The 25974-nt window shown below is 40.3% G+C and overlaps 1 long non-coding RNA gene across 2 annotated transcripts in view; it reads left to right on the plus strand.

Annotated features, from left to right (window-relative positions):
- Positions 1-25974, plus strand: part of LOC121932461 — a 45044-nt gene that overhangs the window by 6429 nt on the left and 12641 nt on the right. The window contains exons 2-3 of one of the 2 annotated variants that reach the window (XR_006104358.1): positions 626-698; positions 3642-3719. This is a non-coding gene — a long non-coding RNA (uncharacterized LOC121932461). Of the gene's footprint in view, positions 1-625; positions 699-3641; positions 3720-25974 lie in introns of those variants that run through there. The other variant, XR_006104357.1, reaches the window with a different exon arrangement.

The following is a 25974-nucleotide window of genomic DNA, read 5'->3' on the forward strand; positions in this document are numbered from 1 at the left end:
CATCACTTCTGAATTTCACTATTTTGTAGCGGCTCCATTCCTACCAGGATGGTATGATTCAGCTCTTCCACAGAGAAATATATGGGGGTAGGAGGAATACATGAATCCTTGGCATTTTCAAGAAACATGGAATAAAATATTTCAGCTGTATGAGAAGGTACCACATTCCTAGATTTGATTCACCTACATCAACCATCTAGTATGACCTGGATGAAAGACTGAAAAAACACCCAGACCATGGATGATCATGTTTGGAGGACCATGCTGGTTGGGAGAGTAGTTGACCAAAACCCAGTAACTTTTCCCAGTTATAGCTTTATTTTAGCCTGGTAGTACTTCTTATGCCAAATATCATCAGAGAATTCTTTCTTCTTGATCTTGTACATATGTGTATGTGTACCTTTATGTCACCTGTCGATTTATGGTGACCACCCTGAATTTCACAGTGTTTTCTTAGACAAGGAATATTCAAAGGGGTTTTGCCTACAGCACCTGGTATTCTTTGGTGGTCTCCCATCCAAGTACTAACCAGGACTGACCCTGCTTAGCTTCCAAGATCAGAAGAATTCTTGTACCTTTAGGGTATTTTGACCCTATTGAGACTTGTTTTTGGTGTCTGTTGCAGTGTGCTGTTCAGATGGCGTCAACATGGAGCAACAATACAGACATGTCGGTACTAGACTTTGGCTGATGGGAAGGTATTTGGATCAGTTTTATGCATAACTATGTGTTAGATTGCCTACAGACCACACATGATCCCAATGGTGAGCCTGCTCAATATGTTCATCCAGCGTTTGCAAAAGGTTTTTAGAGGGCATGAAATAGATTCTATGAATCTCCCCATTTGCCACCCTGACTGGTGATTATGGTGGTTGCAGTCAGAATTTAGAAAGTTACTATTTAGAATTAATATATTTCCATAATTTATTTTGTTGTTGTTCTGTGCCTTTAAGTAGTTTCCAATTTATGACGATCCTAAGACAATCCTATTATGGGGTTTTCTTGGCAAGTTTCTTTTGAAAATGTATAACTTGCTCAGGTTCATCCAGTGGATTTCCATGGCTGAGCTGGGATTTGAATTCTGGATTCCAGAGTCATAGGACCTTATCACACTAGGGACTTACTGCACAGATATCGTTGCCCAAATGTTGCCAAATACTCCAGAAGAGCCGGAGGTGGGATCATCCACTGCTCTTCTGAAACGTCACTGAAGCGCTCTCATCATTCTCCCGACGAATCATTCTCTGAGAAGCCATTTTTGCAATAAAGGGATCTTCCATTATTACAAAAACAGCTTCTCAGTGAACGATTCGTCGACAGGAGGACTACATGAGTGTTTCAGTGACGTTTCAGAAGCGTGGCAGATGATCCAACCTCCAGCGCTACTGGAGTGTTTGGCAATGTTTGGGCAACGATATCTGCATAGTAAGTCCCTAGTGTGATACAGTCCGTAGTCCAACACTTAAACCACTACGCTATGATGGCTCATTACATCATTTCAAAAGTAACCCAATGTCATTATTTATTATAAGATTTTAAACATTATTTTATTTAATCATTCATTGCATTGTTGGCTTTTGTGAGGGGTGGTGGTCAAAGGATTGATAAAAGTATGGCATGAAACTTGAAAACAACTCTTAAAATGCTCTGTAAATATAAGTAAAACTGTGAGTGGCATCCTGTTCATTCATTCATTCCTTCATTCAGAGTTTTTGTACCCCACTTTTCTGCCAGAGCAAATTGTTAATTACACAGTTCCATGCCCTCAGGCTCACAATCAAAAAAAGACATGACACAAAAGGAGAAGGGAATGGCAGTGGGGAAGGGGATCAAGTCCAGCGGTTCTTCTCTCCCTCTGATGCCAGGGATATGGCAGATAAATGGAGGGAGGGTCCTCCTTCTGTTTCTGAGCTAGGCATGATTGAGCTTTGCCTGCCCCTTCTCTCCCTCTGTGGCCCGGACAATGGCAGTTGGAATGGAGGGACTGAGACTGCAAGGAGGACTTAAGATCTCCTAATGACTGAGGATTGACGTTTATACTTACCATATACACTCATGTATAGGTCAAACTCGTGTATAAGTCGAGGGTAGTTTTGGAGGCCAAAATTCTAGATTTTATATGACTCATGGATAAGTCGAGGGTAAAACTTAAGAGCATTTAACCATGGATGTGAAAGATGTCCTGCTCCTTGGTCCTGCATCTTCCCAGCCCAACTGCCCTCTCTGGAGGCAACCAAGCTGGGAAGAGGCTTGGGGAGCGAACAGTCACTCTCCCTGCCATCTTGTTATCATATTGACTCATGTATAAATTGACCCAGGTTTTGGGGGTCAATTTTGTCGTATAAATTTATCAACTTATACATGAGTATATACGTTAATAACCAAACATGACCCCAAAAATCTACCGCTTTCAGCTTGGCAGATTCCCAACTGAAGGGTTTCTGAGCCACTGAAGAGCAGGGCATTGAGCAATGATGTCTGCAGTGCTCTCCTGGTTGTGGAGTGTCTTCAGAGCAGTTGAAGCAGGATCCTGAGGGGTCTCTCCAGCAGCTGTTCTCGATTCACCCCTTGAGTGGGGGAGCACTGCAGATGTCATCTCTGAGCACCCCAATCTGCAGCACCTCAGAAACCCTTCTGTTGATGTGTTATCTGGCTGCAGTGGTATAAAAACAAAGCCCCATGAGCTTAGTTGTGTCTGATCACACAGGATCTTGGCCAGTACTCATTTGTTATTGTTGTTGTATGCTTTCAAGTTATGTCTTACTTATGGTGACCCTATCCTGGGGTTTTCTTGGTATGTTTCTTCAGAGGGGGTTTACCATTGCCATTCTCAGATACTGAGAGAATATGACTTGCCAAAGTTCACCCAGCAGATTGAGCCAGGATTCAAACCCTGGTCTCCAGAGTCATACACCACTGCTCATACCACTACACCGCACTGGCTCTCAGTACTACATTAAAATAACTTTATTCCTACTTGCTTTGTAGCATAGTTTCATGGCACTCTCATTACAAAAACAGCAATAACTTGTTCCAGGTAACTATGTTAATTATGACTCTGGTTCCAAGCCATGGTTTTACCCATGTACAGAGTGGGAGAGGATGAAACTAGCAAAGGCAAAGTGGGTGTCCCTGTTCAAATTAACCAACGTTATATACTTTCACATTACGTAGTACTTTCTGGGTTGTTTCTAAAGCACAAGGAGAGAGAGAAAGGGGGAAAGTTCTATACAAACACACCTAGGCAGAGCTTGAGGGCATATCTCACAGCATAAAGAATAGAAGGTGTGTGTTTTGATTGTTCCAGTTTTACAGTCTAATGGCCTCAATAGATTCCGACATCTCACAGATAACCTGATGCCACAATTCCTGTATTGGAGTAAAACCCAGAGAAGTTACCTTTTTTGATGGTAACTCCTGCAGTTCTGGGAGCTGTGGTCCAAAACGGTGATTTGCCAAGCTTTGGACTAGATACAGAGGGCTCTGGCCTGAGTTACTTTACCCAAGGGCTGGATCCAATTTAGAAATAAGGGTGGATGTCTGGCACATTGATCTGGACATTCCAAATTATTTTAGTTTTGAAGGCATTGACTCATCTCTAAGCTGATATACTGTTTTTCCCTATATTGTCTTTTATGCAGATGGTGAAACTAGTTAAAGATTTGAATTAGCAGCCTTCATTTAACTTGACAATGAAATATGAAAGATGACTTGGGGAATGGCAGTTGGGAAAGCTTTTCTTGTATATGTTTTGTTGCAGTATCACTGTAATCTGTCAAATTAGTCTCTGCTCAGTCTCCAGCTCTATATTTATCACTGGCAAAGATTAAATCCTTAGCTACTTGCAAGTTATGCCTTCTGGTCCTTAGCTACCACCTGCCAACAAGAAGTAAGATGTTTGTTTTAAGAGGGGAAAAGCATTTATAGAGAATTTCTGAAAGAGAAATGCTTGGAGACAATATCCTGCCTTTCCTAAATGGATGATGATGACGACGACGACGACAACAACAACAACAACAACAACAACAAACAACAACAGATCTGCTAATGAGAAATGTAGGTCATTTTCACTTGTAGAATACACCACACAAACTTTGTTAATGTGCGAATAAAATCCAGCTTGGAAAAGGTTATTTTTAATCACAACTCCCAGCATCCTCCAGCCAGAAGCCATCCTGGCTAGAGGATTCTGGGTATTGTAGTCCAAAAAGCAACTTTCCCAAATCCTGGACTGGGAAGGGGAAATAGTTGTTTTAGAATCAGTTGTGCATTTTAGTAAACCTGGAGTCTGACATTTTAATGATCTGTTCAGGGATTGCAAAGCAAACAAATGAAATTATTTAAACTTCACGTGTGAATACTGCTTAAGAAAATCCCTTGGGGTTTTGTTACCAGAAGGCTAGGTTCCAATTTAAACCTTCCTCTTCCTTTTGAAGTTATATCAATCCAGACAATTGAGCAGATAAGTGAAATCACTCGTTCTGGCTTAAAGAAAATTATTTTGTCTCCTCTCAGGACATGTTTGTGATATAAATTTCAATTTGCTTCAAGTCCTTTAGTTATCACAGTTTCCAAGCAAGAAACTATGGGGATTGTTCTCAGAAAGATTTGAGATCTCTATGAAAGAATTCAGAGAAATGAAATTAACATTTTCAGACTTCTGAGGGGAAAAGAATAATTAAAAAAACCCACAGTTTCCAACCTCCAAGTAAAGTCAGCTGTCTGTATCCACAGATTCAATAATCTGTGGCTTGAAAATGTTTAACAATAACAAAAAAAAAAAAATCCAACAAACAAACCTTCATTTTGCCATTTTATATAAGGGACACTATTGTACTATGCCACCGTATATGATTGGACTTGAGCATCTACAGATTTTGGATCCATAAGGGGTCCTGGAACCAAACCCCAACAGATTCCAGGGCCTACTGTATAGAATTTGGGTTGATGTTCACACAGAGAGACAGGGATGTCCCATAATCAAGTGCTGGAGAGAATTATTGTCTTATCCCAACACGATGGAACCATGGATCACAGATCAATAGAGCAATGATATAAAATCTGTGGTGGTCAGCATACGGAACCAATGTTTTTTATCAAATGTATCCAATGGCATGAATATTTTTCTTCTCTTTACTTGTAGTGGTAATACTTTTTTCTGCCTGATTTGTAGCAATACTTAAAGAGGGTTTTTAAAATTAAGAGTAGTTCTTTTCAATTATTCCCCATGGTTCTATTAAGTTGCCAGAGATAATGTTAAGTGGCATGGCTGGCTCATTACAGATTTTTACAGCCTTATCTTAACAGTTACCGTAATTATTGTATATCTTGATAGCAGTCACTTGATTGGCCCAGTTTCTCAACTACTCTTACCTAAAATCAACTGTAATAAACTATTTTAGTCCCAGTTTATTGGAATTATACCTTTACAGTAGTCAGTTGATTGACCTAGTTTCTGAAACACCCCTGCCTAAAATCAATAGTAATTAACAGGCTTTAGCACTCACCACAGTTATTTACTTTTACTTACTTTACTTACACAGTTCTTTTATCCCCTTCTTTTAAACCATATGTGGATAAAAAGCAGTGCTAGAATGCCTCTTTATTCACAGGATAATCTAACTGCGCGATAATCATGATGTCACATGACGTCATGTGAAAATCTTCATGTTATCGCGTGATTTTGACGGTGGCATCCCGCTATGCTCCCGTCTTTTTTGCTCGTGTGATAAAGTCCTATGTTACCCAATCCTCCAATTGTTTTTTATTCATTAAAATATTTATGTTTCATCCTATATCTCAAGAATTCAGAATGGTATAATAACACCAGTTTAGGTCAATAAATAACAGTGTCTGAGATCCTAGATCAGCTGCTTAGTTATGTACAGTTGACCCTCCATATCCATGGATTCTTTATCCACAGATTCAAGCATCCACAGCTTGAAAATATTTTTTTTAAATATATATATAAATTATGTAGCCTCCCCTGGCTTCCAAAACCTTCTTAACCGGACAGCAGCCACTGTGAACAAGAGAGGTCTGTTTTTCCATCCATTAGGATGCAGCATACATATGTTTCCAACCTCCAACAGAATCTAACTGAATCTGTCATACATTGTGTGTATTATGGTGTTATATTGGTTAATATATTATTATAGGAGTATTAGAGTGTATAACATAACTTGTTGGGGAATGATGGGAGACACAGTGATAGTGTAAACACTTAGGCCCTTATCACACGAGGGACTTACTGCATGGTAATTGTAGTCCAAACGCTCCAGAAGCATGGAGGTGGGATCATCCGTCGCGCTTCTGAAACATCACTGAAGCACTCTCGTTGTTCTTCCATTGATCAATCATTCACGGAGAAGCCATTTTTGTAACAACAGGATCTGTAAGAACAGCAGAATGCCTCCATTACGTTTCAGAAGTGCCACAGACAATCCCACCTCTGTGCTTCTGGAGCGTTTGGGCAACGTTTGGGCTATGACTACCTCACGGTAAGTCCCTCGTGTGATAGAGTCCTTAGCAGTGGTTCAAAGGGAAGACAGTTGCATGATACAAGAATGTGCAGATGTCTGGGAGAGGTTTTCTTTCATCAGGGGTTGCTCATGGCAAATGGAAAGCAGAGCCAAGCCTGAAAGTGTCTGAAGGACAGGGCAAGTGTGGTTGTAAGAGCAGGTATGTTCTAATTTGTAAATAAATCAAAATACAGCCCATAAAAAAATGTTAGGACAATACACTGTTAATTTTATGCCAATGTTTGTGGATGATGGCAGCTCTGTCTTTCTCTAACACCTACACTTACTGGAATAAAGTTCTTGCTGTTTGAAATACAGAAGACTAGTTCTCTGAACTGTGGGGGCAATGGGGTAGTTCTTGACATCCTTTCCCTCCAGCAATCTCCAATGCAACAATCAGGATTCCTGTTGCAATTCCTCCTCACACTGCAGATCTCTGAATGGAAGGGTGTCATTAATGCTGCACCCCAACTGCTGGGAGACAGACCTCCTCTCATAGCGCTTGCTTCCTGGTAAAGCAGGATTTACTGTTGTTGTTTGCTGATTTCAAGTTGACTTTGACTAATGGCAACCTTGTGAATGAGACGTCTCCATGACCGCCTATTCTCAATCTCTCTGCTCGGGTCCTGGAGAACTGGGGGACTTTTAGGACTGTTCCAATAGTGCCATGATTGTGAATACATAGGATCACAAATATAAATAAGTTGCAGATGCGTACTTCTAGTAGGTTAACCATCCATAGCTGTCGTAGTGAATTGCAGCCAATACCAAAATTATTAAAATATTAAATTGTTTATCACTTTAAACCAGATGCTTTTAAAACCAGTTAAAACCATTTAAAACAATGCTGTTAAAGTACTGACTATGTAGTGGTTTTTAAAATGAGGCTTCAAAGCAATTTTCATGATTTTCCTTCTATACATAATAATAATAATAATAATAATAATAATAATAATAATAATTTATACCCCACCCCTCTGTCAAAGACAATCGGGGTGGCTTACAAATTAAAGCTTCATACAAAATCCCAATATCTCTGTTTCCCTCCCTCCCCTAAAACAACATATCTTTTATTTCTTCAGTATTCAATATAATTCTCTCTATAAACATCTACCAACGTTTTTCCCTTACTTTCTTTCTTGAGATCTTTCTTGAAGAATCTTTTCTTCAGAAGTTTGCTTCATTTATAGTAACCTCCAGCCACTGATATTATATGGCAGATACAGTCAATTAATATAACTTTAAGTGGTAAGGTGTGGTTTGCTGTTGTAATTTTCCAGTCTTTTGAAATCTAGTGCATTCAACTTTTTTAAGTCCAACCAACAATTCCAATACTATATTATATAACTGGAATGGCCCAAGATGTCATTGCCCAAATTATGTTTCTAAGGCTAAAGTTCTGACATTATGATTATGATTATATTTATTTATAGCCTGCTTTCCCCTCAGCGCTGGGACGCAAAGCAGCTCACAGCTTTGAACAATGCAACAATACAAAACATACAAAAAGAGGGCATTAAAATAGAATTAAAGTATTTGCAGTATTAAAACCAGTCATAATAAATAAAATACAATTAAAAAGATAAAAAGCTCTTAAAACAGTTCAATTGAAACAATGTAGCACCCACTAGCCTAGTGGTTCTCAAACATTTTACTCTTGTGACCCCTTTTCCCTCTACATGCAGATGTCCTTCCTCCGTTTGATGTAATATATGAATAAAAATATGTTGTTCGTTCCGTGAACATATTTTCATTTACACATTCATGTATATTCATATTTTAACATTTTATAAGGGAATAACATTGTTCAAATTAGATCAATCTTATTTACATACATTCAATATTTAACATGTGTAAATTTTATACATACTGTCTCCACACAGCCGCATGCATATACACCAATGCTCACAGATACATACACACATGCTCTTTCATTCTTTCTTTCCCTCACACAATACTCATTTACTTTATCAGACATAGTCACACAGAAACATTCATTCTCTTCTGTGTATGGAAGTATACACAAGTGCATATATGAGTATGTAAAAAAAAAAAAAAGAGCCGAAGACTATGACAGTGTGTGTATATGTGTGTGTGAGAGAGAGAGAGTATTTGTATGTGGCACTGTGTGAATGAATATATCTAAGGAAGAATCAGAAAAAGAGTACTACTGTATGTGTGTGAAAGAGAACAATGTATGAGAAAAAGTCATTCACACACCAAAGGAGGTACCAAGGGTGTCTAAGTGAATTAATGTGTATGTGACTGTGAGAAAGAAAAAGTGTCACTGTGTGGGAATTGCCATGTGAAAGATTTTGAGAATGGATGTGAATCAGTGTCTGTGAGGGAGGAAGAGAGACTATGGAGTTGAGAGTGTATGCAAGCATTATCTGGCTAAGGAGGTGTGAAGGAGAAAGCAAGCAAGAAAAAGTGTGTAGGTGAGCATGTGTGCATTTGCATATGAGCAAATGAGATGCCTGTGTGTATCACAAATAAAGAGATAAAGGAATCCTGTGTAGCACTTTTTTTGACTGGAAAAAGTTCCTTTCAGCAGGTCAGAGAATTGGTGTGAACAAACTTCTGTGAGAGTGAATGTGGGAAAGAAAAAGAGCCAGAAATCCAGTGTGCCTGAGTGTGAGAGAGAATGAGTGTACACACAAAAATGCTTGGGAGGACAGAAAAATGGGGCCCCTTGGAAGCTGGTTCCACTGGGCCCCCCAAATCATCTGCCACCTCTTTGGCCTCTTTGTCCATTCCTCCTCTTCTTGGGCCCTGTCCAGCCTCCACCCCACCTGTCTGTCCATTGACATACTGACCAAAGAAGCAGCATGTTCACTTGCCTCTGCCTGTAAGTACAAGGCTGGCCAGGAGGATGGAAGTGGCAGTTTATGGCAGCAGCGAGCTGAGGCACACATTCTGCTCCAGTGGCTCACAGCAAGCAGTATGTTTGCACTACTCTTCTTTTGGTGGCCAGTCCAATGTGCCATTCAGTTGGGAGTGGAGCCACTGGGGCTGCTCTGGCTCCAAGAAGCTCAGCCAGAGGCAGGTGATAGCAGCAGCCTCAGGCAAGAGCTGCTGCTGTCCTCTGCTGCTGCTGGAGCCTATCATGACCAAGTGGTTCTCCTTTGGTTGCTGTGCACTTTGGGGAGCACTGGACTCAGTAGTCATACTGCAGCAGTGTCTTGTCCCAGGAACCAAGGCAGTAATGGTGGAAGAAGAAGTGGAGGATTCAGATGGGCCCCACCAGAGACCATGATCTAGTGAACACTCTCCCCCTCTTTCTCTTTTTCCTCCTTCAAGGTGAGGTGGCTGCTCCAAGCACCCTCCTTGTCTTTCTCTTCCCCTCCAGGACAAAAAAGTTTTGGGAAGTGGTGGTGGAGGAGAAGAGAAAGAGAAAGAGGAGAAGGAGAAGGATGATTCAAGTCCCATGCTTCTCTTGAGCAACTTTCGCACCCTCTCCAAGGGTCCTGACCTACAGTTTGGGAACCACTGCTCTAGCCCTTTATTTAAAACCTTTCTGTTTTGAAACCTATGTGAATAACTTTCCATTATTCTGTACTTTCTGTGCTCATTATATTATCAGCACTAGTGTTTTCTTTCACTTTCTTAGGTCACTTGTAATATTCTTAAATACTTGCTGTGTCAATCATATCTGAGGCTTCTAATGAAATTTCCTATCAGGGAACTATTTTCCTTCTGAGTCAACAATTTTACCCCTATTTATTGATAGTGTAGCTGGTGTAGTACATTTATCAATTCCAAATTCCACTGAGATATCTTGAGTATATATTCTTACATTATTTAATAAGGATTCAATTTCTGATGGTGACTCTCTATATAGCTTTAACTTTTCCATACAGAAGAAATTTCTATATTTCCCCCACTTGCTTTGATATTTCATGTCTCGCATGTATTTCCTTTAATATCACTGAAAATGGCATTACTGCAATAACAAATAATAAGGGAGATACAGAACCACTATGATAATCACATGCCTGCTATTAACTCAGCCAAGATCCTCTCCATTTACTGTTAACATTGTGTTCCATTATTTCATTAGAATTAAGAAGAGTTTTCTGTTGTTGTTTTTGCTGATTTCTAACGTTTCAAAACATTTTTCAATCCATCCAAAGAATCAAAAAATTTTCATAGTCCATCGCTATGTGTAAATTTGTCTTTCATCTTTTAGAGTTTTTCAATATTATTTTAACAATTAATTATTTATCTTTTTTCCCCTTGAGACTAGGGTCAGTTACCCTTCTACTAGTTAGCTATCATTCCTGTTAATAATTTAAACAACAACAACAAATATTATGTTGTGAATTTTTGTTGTTGCTGATGCTGGCATTTCCATTTTTTTAAAAAAAATCTTCCATAATGGTTTGCATAATTAAATTATATATATAAACACCAATTAACTGTCTTTCTAAAGTTATCTTTGTCCAAATAGGCCATGGTTTAGGCTACTGCTTATTTTAAAAGACATAATTATTCTAAATATTATTTATACCATGGTTCTTTGTGATGGCATAGACACATTTAGCTCTTAGTGATGGAAGGAGTACTGCAAGCTGCAGATGTATTTAAACTGATTAAATTTAATTAACAAATTAGCATATTAATGAATACATTAAACAACAACAACGACTCTGGGATGCATGTCCCTTGGCAAAACATGCCACGTTCCAGGTGTTTAGGCGGCAGGGTCTTGGAGTGATGGGCAGCAGGCATGCATTGGATTATATTTTATTATTTATAGATAACAGAAGTATTTCCTTAGTCCTCATCCTAGACTGCTCTCTCTTTCTCTCACACACACCCCCCCGCTCTTTCTCTTCCCACTCTTTGTTTTTCATCTAGTCTTTCTCCCAAGCCACCACCAATTACGTCTTGCTTCAGGCAGGTATGTTACAGGGGCTGTTATCTAAGTCAGCAAGGTTCAGACAGATAGTTCAGACCATTTGGACAATGCTATTCCAAAAAGAAAACCAATAGGAAGTACAAGCTTAAAACCACTAGAGTCCTATCAGAGAGCAAGTATGTCAGGTAATAATAATATAATAATAAATATTTATTTATATCCCGCCTCTTCCGATTGAGGATCGAGGCGGGTAACAACAAAGAAAATACAATATACAACAATAAAAGCAACAAGCCCCATAAAACCCCGACCCAACCCTCCCTCTCAACTATAAAATTAAACAGCAAAAAAAAAAAAAGTTTAAAAAGTACATACATCAAAGTTAAAAACAAATCACATGTAAAAAAATAATAAAAGGGGGATTCAGTTGGTTCTGGTCATTATCAATTGGGGAAGGCCTGCCGGAAGAGATAGGAATAATAACAAGGCTAGGTCAAACATGAGCCAGTATGGCATACTGGTTTCAGTCTTAGACTAAGACCCTAGAGACCAAGGTTCAGTTCCCAACTCAGCAATGAAATCCACTAAGTAACCTTGGGCAAATACTATGCTCTCAGCCTTAGTGGAAGACAATGGCAAACCTCCCCTCAACAAATCTTGCCAAGAAAAACCCATGCTAAGTTGGCCTTAGGGCCACCATAAGTCAGAAATGACTTGAAGACACACAACAACAACAAGGTCAAACACAAATTCCAAGATGTACATTTCCAGGGTCCCTTTGTTATCCATGTCATGTTTCAGATGCGTAACCTTCCCTGTCTTGAAGCAACTAAGGAGACAAATATGCACATTGTTTTACCATTATACATGAGTAGAAGCCTATGGGACACAAAGAAGAACTACTGAGGTAGGGTTGTTGCTGCAGTACCTTGGATAGCTCTAAGCAGACAAGTTGGCTCCAGTGAATTGTAGACTGAGGTGCCATCAGCTATGTTCTTTCTAGATGGTAGTACCTAGAAAAGGTAGGCCTTAATGATGTCAGAGTGTAGTTTAGCCCACCTGTGTCTCTCAGGAAATTCCTAACATGTGTATCATCTGTAGTGGCAAGGAAGTAAGGGGGAATGTTAAGCTCTGGATGTGGTGGAGAGAGCCAGTGAGAAACTTAGGATGCATCTACACTGTAGAAATAATGCAACTTGACACCATTTTAAGTGCTTAAGGCAGGGATGCAGTGGCTTAGTGGTTAAGATGCCAATTCTGATGACTGGAAGATGGGAAGGTTGGCGGTTCGAGGCTCGTGTGCTGCATGATGACGCGAGCTCCTATCACTAGTCCCAGTTTATGCCAACCTAGCAGTTTGAAAGCATGCAAATGCAAGTAGATAAATAGGTACCACTTTGGTGGAAAAGTATCAGTGTTTGGTACAATCTTGCTGGCCATATGACCACCAGAGTCATCTTTAGACAATGACAGCTCTTCGGCTTCGTAACGGAGATGAGGACCGCACCCTGCAGTCGGTTATGACTAGACATTCATGTCAAAGGGCTACCTTTACTTTTTACCATAAGTGCTGTAACTTCCTCCTATGGATTTGTAGTTTTACATGGTCTTAAGCCTTCCCTGCCAAAGAGTGCTGGTGCCTTACAAAACTGCAAATCCCAGGATTCTGTAGGCTGGAGCCATGGCAGTTAAAGTAGTGTCAAAGTGCATTATATCTACAGTGTAGATTCACTCTTATTTTAAAGCTACAACTCCCAGAACCCACCAGCCAGCACGGACAATAGTAAGTTATGAGCTTTTGTGGCTACTCTTTCTCTATGTCAGCAGTCAGGCTTTTGACACCAAAAAGCCCCCACCCAACACCAGTCTTTGCAAAAAATGGAAGGTATTAGCACCCAATAGATGAATGAAAGAACAGAATTGCCTCCTTAATTATATGCAGACAGAAGGCTGGCCCATATTATAGGTACATGCCCAAGCTAGAATATGCTTTTGAAGGAAGAAGTCATGAAGGAATTTGCTTGGCTCATTGTGTGTTTTGAGGAAGTTTGTCTCCGGCCAAGAGTGGTTAATAGTAGGTTAATTGTATTTTTAGCCCATCTTCGGAGTATGTTTTCTGCTCCACATACAGAAGAAGACTACCAGAAGCACAAAACAGGTATGGGTTTATGGACCTTGTTATGATCAGAAATGATAATTCACACATATTGAGATCTCCGCTAAACTCCATTATTAAAAGGGTGAGTAACTGTTCTGGGGGTAAGGGCCAATTTTCAAGTTTGAGGTCATATTTGTTGTTTTTGTTTTTCTGGTTTTTTAAAAATGGGAGTTAGTGACAATATAAAAGAAGTATGTAAAATAGATTAAAACTGATTTTGATTAAAATTAATCCTTAAATTCATCAAAATCCCCTCTCTTTATTAACAAATAACATTCTCCAGTCATACTTGATGACTCATCCTTAAATATAGATATATGTAGAAGAACCTTGTTGTTGTTCTGTGCCTGGAAGTGGAGACCCTAAGGGTTTATGGAGACCCTAAGGGAGGTCATAGAGTTTTCTTGGCAAGTTTCTTCAGAGAAGGTTTGCCATTTCCATCCTCTGAGGCTGAGAGAGTGTGACTTGCCCAAGGTCACCCAGTGGGTTTCCATGTCCGAGATGGGTTTCAAATTCTGATCTCCCAGGACCCTAGTCCAGTGTTCAAACCACTACCCCATGCTGTTCCTCAGAACCTTAAATGTTCTTACATCAACTTTAATTAATGTGATGTTGATATTGAACCAAAAGAATTCAGGTGCCTATGACATTGATTATGATACTGACCACTCAATTGACCATACTGCATTTAGCTCCTTCACCCATTGATTACAGTGCATCAAGTTTATTGTCAACTGTGCTGTTGTACACAATATCAATTAAAAGAAAGTCTGGGGATCACTAGAAGGCACAAAAAAGTGTTGAGAAGAGGTCACATGTGCAACACTCTGCCCACCTCTGTGTGTGTGTGTGTGTGTGTGTGTGTGTATGAGAGTTCGGTTTTGATGGATCATTGGCACAGTTTAGGAAAGTTACATTTTGAACTACAACTCTCAGAATATCAAACATGTCCAGCTGTATATATCTGCATGCAGGTATCCTCCTTGGTTGCAGATGGTCTCAATAATATACTATTAACACAAACTTATGAACAGTGAAAGGTAACCAGATTTTTCCCGTTTCTTTATTGTTGTCTTGTCTGTTTGGTTTAAGAAATCACATTATTCTTGGTTAAAGCCTATGCAACCAAATGCACAAAAACCTTTATCTTGCTGCACACTTTATTCTCCTGTTGCACAAAATGTGTTCAGCTACCCTTTAGAATAATTCCTGCTTAAATTCTGAATGGCCTCAGAAGTGGGCATGAAAAACATATGGTCAGGGGACATATTAATTTGAGTCAGCACCTGCCTTTGGGCAGCCTGTGTGTGTGACCTTGACTGCCATGTAAAGCTCTTTTGCTTTAACATACTTAGGAAACAAATCTATTTAGGAATACTTTTGAATTCTGGGCCCACAGAAAGAAAGGTCATGGCTTTTTGCCTTATATTTAGTCAAATGTGACCAGATGACCTGAGGCCGCAGCAAGAGTAGCTATTCCCAGCTCCAGGCATGGCAGAAGCCAACCCATCATTAAATATGTTTGTTTGTTTTTGACACTCAGCCCATGACTTGCATACCTATCCCCCTGCGCTGAATATATTTCTCGATCAAGTTCCCCAAATGCTTCAGCAGTTCTGGATCACATCCTTGTTACATTTGTTTTTTTTCCATGGGCTAATTTTTTCCATAGAGTGTGTCCAAAGAAAATATGAACCACTGCACCTAGGAGAGAATTAGCTAACTGCTGACTTGTCTAATGCTGCTATGGTGCTGAAGTCTGGAACTTGCCCTTGCACAAAGGTGAGGCAAGAAGACTCAGATGCCCTTCCTTCCGGATCCTTCTTTCATGGGAACAGCCCCATGAGGTAACATGCCACACAAATACAGTCACATTTAAAACATTTTCTGGATTGCTTCTTTTTTTCCCTCCTCCCTCCTTTTCTGCACACATAATGTTTATATCCACTTCAGAGTCTGTGACTTACTTTTTGTCCCCCCCTGCATAATTTTTAGTACATTTAAAACATGAAATACAAAAACAAGCAGAAAATACACACCACATTCACACCAACACAAACAAATAAATAACAGTAAAGCCAAAAGACAAACTTAATTACCTAGATTAATATAAAAACAATTTCCTTCCACTTCCCTGCCAACCTAAAGTAAATCTACCACTCACTCACCTTTCTCATGTCTACATTAAACTAAAATAACATAAACTAAAAATGACTTCCAACCCTCCAACTGCAGGAGATTTTAAACAAAATATAGTAAGCTTCTCTAAACTACTTTTCTATTTCAAATCAGCTTCTGTTCCAAAGAGCTTGTGACTCACTTTTTGGACTACCACTCCCAGAATCTTCTGCCCTAAGTGGTCATTGGGTGGGGACTGGGGATTTTGGGAACTGTAGCTCCCAGAGTATCTTTTCTCCTCTGTGATCCACTTTTCCCCTTTCAGTGTATAATCTTGGCTCTGCAGTTTCCAGACATTAAAAACAGGTATAAAGCCTTTGTTTCCCAACTGAACTTCAGCAATTTGCACCAGGGCCAGCCCAAAAGATTTTGTTGCCTACACACAAGGAAAAGATAACGCCTTCTCATTCCACTTGTAGAAAATGTGTGGTCTAGCAGTTACGATGCAACTGAAGTTTTCTTTAAAAGAAAAGAAAAAAACCCAGGGAGATATAACTGCAACTGACAATGGCCTCAATCCAACAATACCCTTGATGTAGTGTGAATACCCACATGCAGACATACGCCAGAGTGGTACTATGCAGGCCTCATGCAGAATAGCAACATTGTGCAACACATATTAATAACTAGGTGCCATTGTGCAATGAACTTTACATGATGCTGAGCTGCAATGCAGAGTGTAGGATGAACAACCGCAATGCAAAGTGTAAGATATACAATCACAATGTGCAACTTACAAAGACAAGGCACAGGTGAAAATTCAGTATGTACAATTCTGCTTCTGATGTTACCAGGAGAATACATCAGTTGTGCAGTGATGACTTTTTTGCCCTGCATGTATAGCATAACCTATGCATCTATATGCCCCTAAATGGAGAGCCAGCATACTGTAGTGGTTTGAGCACTGGACTACAACTCTGGAGACCAGGGTTTGAACAGGGGTTCAGTCATGGAAACCACTGGATGACGTTATCAAATTGTCAAGTCTATTTCTGTGCCTCAGAAGAAAACAAAGGCAAAACTCCTCTGAACAAATCTTGCCAAGAAAACCGTCTGATAGGATCAACCTTATTTCAAGTAAGAAATAACATGAAGGCACACAACAACAATAAAACATAATTAAGTGAACTCTGGCCATGGTCTGTAAATAACTTGTAGCTGCTGGTACCTTGCATCTCAGCAATTCCATGTCAGTTGGTTTTAGACCCAACTTCAAAGGAGCTATTCAAGGTGCTGAATACAAATAGGTTAAAACACAAATAGGTTCAGATCCTTGAACAGCATCTTTAATATTCAAATGAATACCAGGAGCAGACTCACTGCCCCACTGGCATGGAGGCTGCCAGTGAACCTGAGCCAGTTAAGTGTCTTCAACTGGTCCTAATTTTCATTTTATTCAATGGATAGATATATGTGAGTGTGTCTCTTAAGATTTTGACAGTGAGAACAATAGTGTCAGTAGGTGAGTGGAGTTGGGGTACTGCAGAGAGCACCAGGTGACATCCCAGAGAAGTGATGACACCCAGTTGGACCCCCCTCCTCCTTTGGAGCAGGAAGGGTGAACATTTGCCCTTTCCACATGCTCTGCCATGGGGCTTCCACCCTGGGGAGAAAGTTCAGTGACAAGAGGAGAAGGAGAAGTGACACACCGTCTTCCCTACTGCCTTGTCATAGGGTGAGGAAGCCCAATGATGGAGCAACAGGAGGGACAAATGCACCCTTTCTCTCTCCCCTCACTGCTTCACTTGCCCAGCCAGGCAAGTTGGGGAGGGAAGGAAGGCAAGGGTGTCTGCCAGGAGCCCTCTGGTAAGATGACACCCTAACTAGTGATGCTGCTGAGTATGAGTATGGATCAATGTTGTTGTTCTACAAGAGGCCCATTCTGGGTTGGATCTTGGCTCAGCCATACTAAGAACTGAGCATCTATAACGAATGGGATTTTAAGGTAGGCATGAATGGATAATAGGTTTACTCATTATTAGTCTGGATCCAAGTCATTGTTGTGAATAAATCCAACATTATGCTTTATTCTTCTACGCATGCTTTGGCCTCTTTTCCAACTACAGGGCACAAGTTTGAAAACCACATATTTACACAATAGTAAAGACACCATGAACATGTTCAGTGGTATATTCTTACATCCCCCTCCCACAAATACCTTGAGTTGAAAAGGTGTTTGATTCATTTCCACAGACTGAATCTATCTTTACTATTCAGAAGGCTGTGTGTGTCATTGTGAGAACATGGAGACAGTCAATGAACCCAAAATGTAAGCGTCAGCTTTAAACTGATTAGAGGAAATGCTGCTTTGCACAGCTTGCCATGAAATATCAATGAGGTGAAGCACACAGTAGGAGTCAATAAAATACCTTCACCGACATGGATATTAGCTAGAATCAGGATTATGACATTAGGGATTCCTGTTCTATCTTTTTTCTTTTTGCATAAATCTCCATTTTTTTTTATGATAACTACAAATGGGGGATATAGACTTTCCTTGGGGGAGAGAAATTAATCCCTTAGTTTTCTTAAATATTTTCTTGATTAGAATCTCTCTTAACCTGGACAAAACATGGGGCCAAACCACACATGGCCAACCCTAGCTGACTGACACATAGAGAAGGGTTTTTTTTACATGTCGGAGAAGATGGCACACAAACACACTCAACCAAAATCTACAGGACCTCAAGTCCCACTGTCCCCAATGGCAGCCTGTGCAAATAACCATACCATCATTAGGGACAACAGGGGCTGTCACTAATGGCGGCACAGCCACATGCGCACGTTGGCATTGGGGGCTTGCCATCCATGGATGCTGAAATCCATGGATGGCAAGTCTGTGGATAAGGAGGACCCACTGTAATTCCAGACTCTGAATGGACTGCAATATGGTCCAGATTCCCTTTTAAATCAATTTCCACCCAAATTAAGGAAGCAGCTGCCCAAAGTGTCCATAGATGGCACTAATCATCTTTAACTCTTTACAAAATGTGTCCTCATGCCTCTCCTACTGGTTGGAGAAATTACAGGGCTCACAGTTCTCTACTACATCTGTGGCTTGACATCCAAAAATAGCTTCCTTCTGAACAGAAGTATTTAAGGTGACATAAAGCATAAACAATCAGGAGATCAAAAGCATTGATCCACGGCTGATTCTTTCTATATTACGTGCATGTGCATATGTGAACCACCTATAGTTAGGGGAAGGTGCTTTTTTGAGACACAGCTCCCAGAAGCTCCCCTCAGCATATAAAATATATATTTTTTTAAAAAGCTACATTTTTGAGCCATGGGTGTGGATGGTTGGAAAGCAGTTGCTTGTCCATACGAAGAGGATCCTTGTCTAAATATGTTAAATCCAGAGCTTGGGCTTCTGGGACAGAATATGTGATCATATATATTAGACTATGTTCTAACTAGGTCTTCCTGTGCTGTTGTCATAATAAAGCTTAAACAAATGATGGAGCTCCAAAAGGCAGCAAAATGTTCAAAGACTGCAGTAGTGAGCAAACATGATGTTTGAGAAAGCATAATCAGATGACAGACTTGCACTCAAGGAACAGCCTTATATTTTTATATTGGTCACTTGGGCAGCCCACAGTACACTGGATACCCTTGCAAAGCCCTTGCTATGTCTTTCCTGGCCATCAACAGCAGGAAAATAGAGGTGTAATTTGAAGACAGTGTCACAGGATGACACCTACTCCAAAATAATATCTCAGGCTACCAGATGCTGTAGGTTATCTTTTTATACATATCTTTGCTCCTGTAATAATAATAAATAACAAGAAACAGCTGTAGCACTGAACATATTAAATATTTAAACCTAATTATTATCTCCCTTTTATTGTTGTGTGCTTTGCCATTTAAGAACACCTAGCAAACCATTGGTTTCCTGTCCTATAAGTCAGATTTAAAGGTGTACCAAAGCTCTTACCTGAAAGCCATATTTTGCTCTGTAGATACTATAAAGTCTTTTTTTAGGGGCTACATGGTCTACAGAAGTCTAAAGTGTCTACAGAAACTTCTAATAAAAGAGTTTCTGATTCAGTCTACTGGTGACTTTTTTAGAAGAAGACCAAAAATGCATCAGATTTTATAACAAATGTAGATTCTGCCTTTTTTTCAGTATAGGATCCCAAGTAGCTTATGAGAAGTTAAAACTGAATATACATTAGTCTCTCCACATTCACTAGAGTTAGGAGTGCAAGACCCCCACAAAAGTGGGGAAATCATCAACGCTAAAGTAACCCTATCATGGGATTTTCTTGGCAAGATTTGTTCAGAAGCAGTTTCTCATTGCCTTCATCCAAGACTGCAACTTGGCCAAAGTCTTCCAGTGGGCCTCCATGGCTGAATGAGGAGTCAAAGCTTGGTTTCCCAGAGACCTAGTCCAACATTCAAACCTTTGCCAAGATGGTTCTGGGAATTTTTGTCCCCCAAAAGTAACCTGTCCATGCTTTTGACCAGGCTAGAGGCCCAAAAATAATTCACCTCCCAGGAAGACACTCAAAACTAGCATTCTTGCGGCTCACCACATAAAACAGCCACAGACAGAGCCAAGCATTCCTGGCTCTAGCCCTAGCAGTTCCTAATAAAAGCAGCACATTTTCCCCTTTCAGTGTAAGTTGAGGGAACATAAAAGGTCCTAAGAGCACAAGAAATGTAAGGAATATCTCACCCTAACTAAACGAAAGACTCATAAACACAGTATGAAAGAAGGATAGACAGTTTATGTACCCAATAAATAGACAGAACACGTTTTCAGCAAGAAAAAACTTATTAAATTAGCAGTGCGGTGCCTTTTTAATTATTAAGATGGTGTACTTGGCACATGGTGAGGACTGACTTGATAATCATTTATAAAGCACCCAACTAGCCCAAAAGGGCTCCTATGCAGCCATTTTCTCTCTGGGCAGAAGGGAGAAATAAACTCTCTGCGTATTTATTAGTATTACGAGCTGTCAAGTTAGGAAGATTTATTCAGCCCTGCAGAGCTACCTCAAGGCACTGTTTTATCACTTTGCTGCCTCTGCCGGAACAGCACTGTTGAGCAAAACATCAAGTTCAGGCCAGCTTTGAAGCCCTTCAAGTATTCGTGATTCTAAAAGAAATTAAATAATTCTGGGCAATATCTATTCTGTTCACTTGTAAGAGCCATTATCCCAGTTGTTCCCCACCTATGATACCCACAGGATACAGTAGACTACAGCTTCCATTATCCCCAGTCAGTTTAGCCATGCTGGCTGGGAGTACTAGAGAATGTAGTTCAACACATCTGGCAAGTGCCATTTTGGATAAAGATGTGTTAAATTATCCTAATGACAAGATGAAGAAATGAGCACGAGAAATTATCAACACAAGTCATAATTCAGTCTTGAGGAAAAAAGAAACATAAGAAGGCAGAAGGGTCTTGGAAGGGGAAATAATGTTACTTCTAAAACGTTGGTATCTTTAGGGCCACCCAACAGTAAGACCAGAATATCATGAGGTATCTGTTACAAATATGGCCACCCTTTCTGTCTGAAAGTGGAATTAAAGCTCAGTGATACTAGTCTGATGGGTTTTTTTTAACAAGATACATAATCGTTCAATAAATAATTAATAGGTTTAACTATGATTCAGGGTTAGGATGGACAAACTTTTGTCTTCCAGATATTTTATACCTAGAAGCCCCAGGCAATGTGGCCAATGCTAAGGGAGTGAGGAAGATCACAACGTCTGGAGAGCCGAAGTTTCCACATCCCTGATTTAAGGTTTCACATAGAAACATTCCTGTCAGCTCTTTAGTCCAGTGATATATTGGATAAAGCTTTTTTAAAAGGAGAGTTGCTGATCTGGCCATAGTGCTGCAGGCAATCATATTATCTTTTAAATTAAACATTGAGAAATTAATTGGTATGTGTCTTGCAGAGGAAGAGGTATACAAACCATGACTGTAGAGTTTTTACTATAAGGAAAGAGGCTCTGTTTACCCAAATTCATCCTTTCCCCCATGTTCATGGGTCATACACAAACCAATCAGCCTTACTCAGTGAGGCTTACTAGAGATGTATTGGTGGTGGTGATGTTGCATGCCTTCAAGTTGTTTCTGACTTATGGCAACCCTAAGACAAACCTGTCACGGGGTTTACTCGGCAAGATTTGTTCAGAAGGGTTGCCGAAGTCTTCCTCTGAAGCTGACTTGCCCAAAGTCACCCAGTGGGTTCCCATGGCTGAGTGGGCATTCAAACCCTGGTCTCCAGAAACATAGTCCAATGCCCAAACCACTATATCATGATGGCTCTCACTAGAGATATATAGGATCAGGTTTTTAATGCTCATAGATGACAATATATGGATCTCTGCATAAATACAATTCGTTCACAGCTGGCCCAAGACACACTGGTCCTGAGGCATTCATTTGACCCCCACCCCTTCCCCAGTCTGTATAATATCCAAACCTAGGCCCAAAATGCACTGTAGAAATAATCCACTTTGAGACAGCTTTAATGGACCTGGCTCATTGCTAGAGAATCCTGACACTGAGCTGTGACAGGGAAGGCTAAATGTCTCACAAAAGTACAGTTCCCAGAATTCCCTAGCATTGAACCAGGGCAATTAAAGCAGTCTCAAACCGGATTATTTCTGCAGTGTGGACCCTAGTCGTTTTGACCCATGAGGCTGAAAATCCCACAAATACTTCTTCCCTTCTTGCATGGCAGGGGGTTGGACTGGATGGCCCCTGTGGTCTCTTCCAACTCTGTGATTCTATGATTCTATTCCCTGGTGATACAACAGCAAATTAAATAACTAATGGTTTGCTTCTCTTTCTTTCCCCCCCCCCCCCCCCCCCCTCCTTAGCTGTCTGAGATTACCACTTTTCTTTGCCTAAGGGGAGGCTAGCCTTGAGCTCCTTATCCATAATGAGGATGAGACAGCAACCAATCTATCTTACTTCAATTTCTGTCCAAAGCTTATTGACTGATTATAAGGAAATAATGATTGTGTGGTAGTGGATTCCCCTGCCCCCAGTTGTCTGAAAAACAAGAGCCCACTCTCCAGTTGTCCTTTCTTTGGCAATGTTTAAAACACTGTTCTTTTTTCCACTGTGCAGTCCAGCATGGGTCAGCAACAGATGTAGGACATTCTGAACTCTGTCTGGTTTAGCTATTCTGAGCCACTTGCAGGCAGTACCTGCAAATAGGCAATTGCATTCAAAAGAGAAATAGCAGAGGATGAAGAAATTGTGCTGAAGATATGCTGCCACCAAATCCTGCCCCATTCCTTCTTTAGAGGAATTTAAATATACATTTGTGTGCAATTTTAATAACATCTATGATGTGAGTTGTACTAAAATAATGTGGAACCCTTTGACACTGCACAATTATAGGGCTATGATTCCCATCAGGGTAACCTTTTTAGACTACAATTGCCAGAATCGCCCAGACAGCATGACCATCAACTGGAGAATTCTGGAAGTTGTCGTCCAAAAAAAGGTTATTTCCCAAACTCTGGTTAAAGCCAGTAGTTCTTGATACCCCCTTCACAGCCAGGCACCCCACCCCCCCCCAAAAAAAAAACCCTATGCAAAAGAATTTGTTTTTTTTTTTATGACCTTGAATCAACCCCAACTCATAGTGACCCTGGAGTTTATCAGACAAGGGAAATTGGAAGTATAATCCAATGGCAATCTGAATGCAATCATGGGGTTTCACGTTATTGCGTGATAGACTACCACACACAATTTCAGGCAATGGCAAGCTATTTTTGGGCAATGGGAAGTCAGTTCGAACACAATTTGAATTCACGTAAATTCGCTGAACTTGTGAATTCATATGAATGCGTTCTGGCCCCACTTTCTTTTCATTTGAAATTAAGAGAAATTCCTCCCATGTGATAAACTCTCCTGTGAATGAGACATTCCAAGATGCCTTTTCCTCCACTACTCTGCTTAGATCCTGTAAATTTAGGCCCTTGACCAATAATATATTGCTGCTTGGGGAAAAAAACCTTCAACCCATTTGCTAATCATAAATCCTCAATGTTTTCACTTGGTAAGTGCTGGCTCCATTATGCATGATACTCATCTAAGGCTTCCAGATAGAGTTGCCACAGGAAATAATCCGAGCTTTCCCTGGAGCACTGGACTAATGAGGATGTCGCGGTTAACCCTGTGATTCCCAGACTTTGGTCCTCCAGATGTTTTGTACTTCAGCCCCCAGAATCCCTGACTGGGAGGTGAAAGTATTGCCTAATGTGAAATGAATTAGGTAATTTTAGAAAAATGGGGGTGCTGGGAGACAGAGGGCTAGACAGCATCAGGAGCTGCAAAATCTGACTTCCACTTTGCCCACCCATGCTGTTGATGAATACTAGAACCTGATGCCTACTGGATTATTAGTATAGATAGCACAAAGTCTCTTCCAGACAGTCTACTAATAGCATTATATATATATGCTACTGGATCTATCTTGCTGTCTTCTGCATCTTTTTTAAAAATCATAGATTCAATGGAATCTGGCCTGTTTAGACAGTTGCTTTTGTACAATTAATTGGAAAGACTTGATCATTTTTGTGTGAGGCATGCAGAGGTCATAGTGGAGGAACAATCACAAAGGAAATGTTCTATGGGCCTTCAAAACGGTGTTCCCCAAATATATAATCTTTGAACAGCATCTCTGAATGCGATGCTTTACTCTGTACAACTTGTTGTTTTATCCTGCTTCTGTTTGCACTGTGATAAAACATCTCTGCTATTTGTCTTAGCCAAGCACTTGTAAGTGCAGGTTATTAAAATGAGTAAGCCTGGAATCTGACAGCTCTTATGTTGGAATGCATTAGGTCAAGAAAGGACAGAGGAGGACACTGGCAACAGAGCATTAAAATATTTGCTAACTTGAAAAAGATTCCTTTTACACCATGCAAATGATTTATGAGAGAACAGCACCCAGGACATTCCCAGAACTTGATAGCATCTGTGTAGTGTTTTCTGTAGGGCGAGGGAGTTGTTGTCATCATCTTTGTGAATAAACACCCTGTCCTAGTCAGTCAGGTCAACAGTGATTTTTGAGCCCTGGATTTTGACCAGTCACTGATGATCATGTTAAACTGTAGAAACCTTGGCTGAAGATGTTGTGTTTATGATACGGGACTGAAAGAGTCTATGCCATGCTCAGTACCAGATCCCATCTTTTTCTGTCCTCAGGTGAACATAGACCATCCACTTGTACAATTTATTAGTATGGTTCATCTTCAACAAGAGAGAAGATGACAGTGGAGGGTAGCAATTGTGCAGTAGGTTCCAAACTTGGGCTCCCCAGAGGCTGTTGGCCTATAATTTCTTTATAGGGATTCCTGTTTCACCCCATGACCACTGGTCTCTGAAGTTTCTCATAGTTATATTTTGTCCCTTATGCTATTTAACAGATACATGAAACTACTAGAAGAGGTTGTCTGGAGTTTTGAGTTCAGATGTCACACAACAATTGTGTTAGATGCGGTTACACTCCCCCTGAAAACGCAGGTTTATACCTTGGGAGTCCTCCTGGATTCAGCCTTGAGTCTAGAGGCCCATGCCTCAGTGGCGGCCAGGAGTGCATTTCCATAGTTAAAGCTAGTGTGTCAACCATGCCTGAAGAAGTTGGATCTGGCTATGGTCCCACATGCCTTGGAATACATCCCATTTAGATTACTGTAATGTGCTCTGTGTGGGGCTGCCTTTGAACATTGCTCAGAAACTTCAATTGGTCCAAACAGCAACAGCCAGATTGTTAAATGGGTCTGGTTATAGAAAGCACACAATTCCCTTGTTGCAACAGTTCCACTGGCCTCTGGTCCATTTCAAGCATAATTCAAAGTGCTAGTCTTGACCTAAAAAGCCCTATATGGTTTGGCTCCTAGCTATTTGAAGAAACATGTCTCCCTAGATGATACAATTAGAGTTCACATATCTTCTGCACAGAATCTTCTCAGTGCCACCATCTTCTCAGGCTCATTTGGTGGGAACAAGGGAGAGAGGTCCTTCTTGGTGGTTGTTCCCAGATTTTGCAACTCTTTCCCTAGAGAGGCCAGGATGGCCCCATCTCTGCTCAGTTTCATTGTTTTACATAACTTTTATATTTAGATTTATATTGAAATTTTTGTATAATAGTTATCTGTATTTTTTTCCAATATGTTGTTAGCTGCCTTGAGTCTCATTATTGAGAGAAAGGCAGGATATTGATGATGATGATGATGATGATGATGATGATGATGATGATGATGATGATGATGAT

The sequence above is a fragment of the Sceloporus undulatus genome, chromosome 6, assembly GCF_019175285.1.
Source record: "Sceloporus undulatus isolate JIND9_A2432 ecotype Alabama chromosome 6, SceUnd_v1.1, whole genome shotgun sequence".
In the NCBI taxonomy this organism is placed as follows: Eukaryota; Metazoa; Chordata; class Lepidosauria; order Squamata; family Phrynosomatidae; genus Sceloporus; species Sceloporus undulatus.